This window comes from Chaetura pelagica, unplaced genomic scaffold (assembly GCF_000747805.2).
Source record: "Chaetura pelagica isolate M959 unplaced genomic scaffold, ChaPel_1.0 scaffold401, whole genome shotgun sequence".
NCBI classification, from domain to species: Eukaryota; Metazoa; Chordata; class Aves; order Apodiformes; family Apodidae; genus Chaetura; species Chaetura pelagica.
Window position 1 is genome coordinate 2468287 of NW_009952259.1, and position 2951 is coordinate 2471237.

Consider the following 2951-nt stretch of genomic DNA (forward strand, 5'->3'; position numbering starts at 1 on the left):
CCTGCTCCCTCCCAGCCCCCTCCCAACCTTCACTGTTCATCAGGGCCTCTCCAGGCCAGCTCAGCTCATGAACCTAGCAAAAACTGAGAGTCATGGAATTGTTTGGGTTGGAAAAGCCCTTTCAGATCATCAGGTCCAAGAGTTAAGCCATCACTGCCAAGGCCACCACTGCCCCATGTCCCTCAGCACCATCTCCAGGGCTTGGAAACCCCTCCAAGGATGGGGACTCCCCCCCTGCCCTGGGCAGCCTGGGCCAGGCCCTGACAACCCTTTCCAGGAAGGAATTGTTCCCCAGATCCAACCTCAGCCTCCCCTGGTGCAGCTTGAGGCCCTTTCTTCTTGTCCCATCCCTTGTCCCTGGGGAGCAGAGCCCGACCCCCCTGGCTCCAACCTCCTCTCAGCAGCTGCAGAGCCAGCAGGTCTCCCCTCAGCCTCCTTTGCTCCAGGCTGGACACCCCCAGCTCCCTCAGCTGCTCCTCATAAGTTCTCCAGCCCCTCCTCCTTCTGCTCCAGCCCTTCCCCAGCTCCCTTGCCCTTCCCTGGCCACCCTCCAGCCCCTCCATGTCCTTCTTGTCATGAGGGGCCCAAAACTGACTCCAGGATTTGAGGTAAACCATTTTTTGGCCAGTTTCCAGGATGGGCTTGGCCAACAGATGGATCTGATGAGCTCCAGAATCAGGTGCAAGGTGGGAGGACAGGAGGTTGCTGGATGAGCTCAAGCATCCAGGTTGGGCCTTCATGCTGAGGTGGATGAAGGTGCTGGCCAAGCTCCACAGCAACAGGCAGCAGAAGAGAGGGGAGACAGAAGCAAATGCTTCAAATACCACCACACCAGATCCTTGAGAGCTCATGACCACCTTCCCTGAAAGCAGAGGGGGCTTCCTCACACCTGCTGTGGCCAAGACACTTGTTCCCAAAACTGCATGGGCTGAAAATCCCCAGATAGGGATTGAAGCTGAAACAGCAAAGCCTGAACACCCAGGATTTGGCCAGGGTGCCAGGACACCAAGCAGTGAAGGTGTTAAATCAAGTCCAGAAGGGAAGTGGCTGTAACAAGTTCTCCTCCAAAGCATTTCTCCAGTCAGGAGACCCAGGCTGACATCAGCTGAAACACCAGGAGGTGGAGGGAGTGGCTCAGATGCTAAACCACGTGGATGTTACTTGGGACACCAATGCAGAACAGCAGGGAAGAAAAAAAGATAAATCAAGCAGAATTGCAGGGTTGTTACCTCATCCAGGAAACTGGGGCAGCAAAGTTCAGCTGGAGGGGCTGGCTCAGCATGACCACACAAAAAACAAAGCATCCAGCCTTCTCCTGGAAGTCATGAGCCACGGGGAGGATCCACCAGCAGGCAAGGCTGCCCAGTTCTGGGAGTTCCTTCTTCTTTCCCTCACCAAAGTCAAGACTTCCTGGAAAATATGCTGTGTCAAGTCCAGGTTCTTGCCCAGGGAGGAACACACACCCCAGCCTGGCTCATGACTCCAAGTGCCTGGTTTTGGGAAGCAAGGATGAGAGGGATTTGTCATCAGACCTTGTGCTTATTTAACTCCCACCTTTATCACACATCTCTCTGATCAGTCAAGGAACAGGCTGTTTCCCTGCCCTCTTAACAAACTATTTGGGATTTAGGATACCCAGGGAACTGCCTGTACATACTTTGCCAGCAATTGTCACTGGTCTTAACAGCAGATAAATGGTATTTGCTGGTCCTGCTGTTGTGCCATGGAGGGCAGCACAGGAGTCCCTACAGAAGATCCCCACCATCTCTCCACCTTCTTTATTTGCCCACAAGTTCACTGGTTAAGGAAATCCTGGCTTTATTCCCTGCTTCCTTCATCTTTTCATGCCCTTTGGAGTCACTAAAGCCACCCCCCTCCTTGTAAATGGGAACATTTCAAGGTGAACAGGGTGGGTGGGCTGTGCTTGTCATCACAAACTTCCCCCAGGTGGGAAGGGTTCAACACCTTCTCAAGGCCAGAAAAGGAAGAAGAAAAGGGACCGAGAAACTCTTTCTACAGCCACATCCGACATAAGAAACACCAGTGCCTGGAGAGACTGAAGCAGGGGAAGAGAAAGTGACACCATCATAACTGGGAACTTTCTCTTCTTGTCCTACATCCCTCAGAAGTGCCTCTTCCAGACACAACTAGTAGGAACCAGTTCCACCCCTTTCCCTACACCATCCCCAACCATCACCAGAGAGATCTGGGTTCTGCTTCAGCCTCTGCTTTCCTCTTAGGCAGGAGTATCAGGATTGAGCACGTAGGAAAGGAACCAAACCCTTGGGATAGGAACTGGGAAGCAGATCCAATCTTTTCCTGACCACCACGTGACCTTTATTCGTTTCCCTTCCTGGGAATGACACAGCATTTAATATCCAGGCAAAGTGTTTTTGCCTGACACCTGCAGCAACCAGACCAGGCCAGGCCCCCTTCATTTGCCAAGAGCCAGTTTCAAAAAGCATCTTTCTTTTTTAACTTTAAGTGAAAACCAGATTGTCCCTGAGTTGTGCCACGAGGGAGGGGATTTCTGAAAGGTCACAACACTTGATTTCAGAGCCTGGCTGGCCTGGGAAGGATCCTGTGCTCGACAACCCTCTCCAAGAAGATCTCAGAAACTTCCTTCAGATCCCTCACCTTGCTTCCAGCACCAGGGTTACAGCTGGCACACTGAGGAGCTGCTCAGGACTCCCAGCACCCCTCCTCCTCCTCATTCAATCCCTTCCCCTCAGAACACAGGGATTTCATGGCATTTGGAGGGAGAAGGACACCAGAAAGCTGCCAACTGCCAGTCACACCTTCCAGTGCCACCCCCATTTGCAGAGCTAACACACCTGCCTAATCCTGTCATCACAAAGCACATAAGCTCATTTTCCTATAAGTGCTTTCCCCTCGGTTGGTCTGTATATACATCAGCTCCGCTCCCTCCAGCAGTGCAGCCCTGTCAGGAG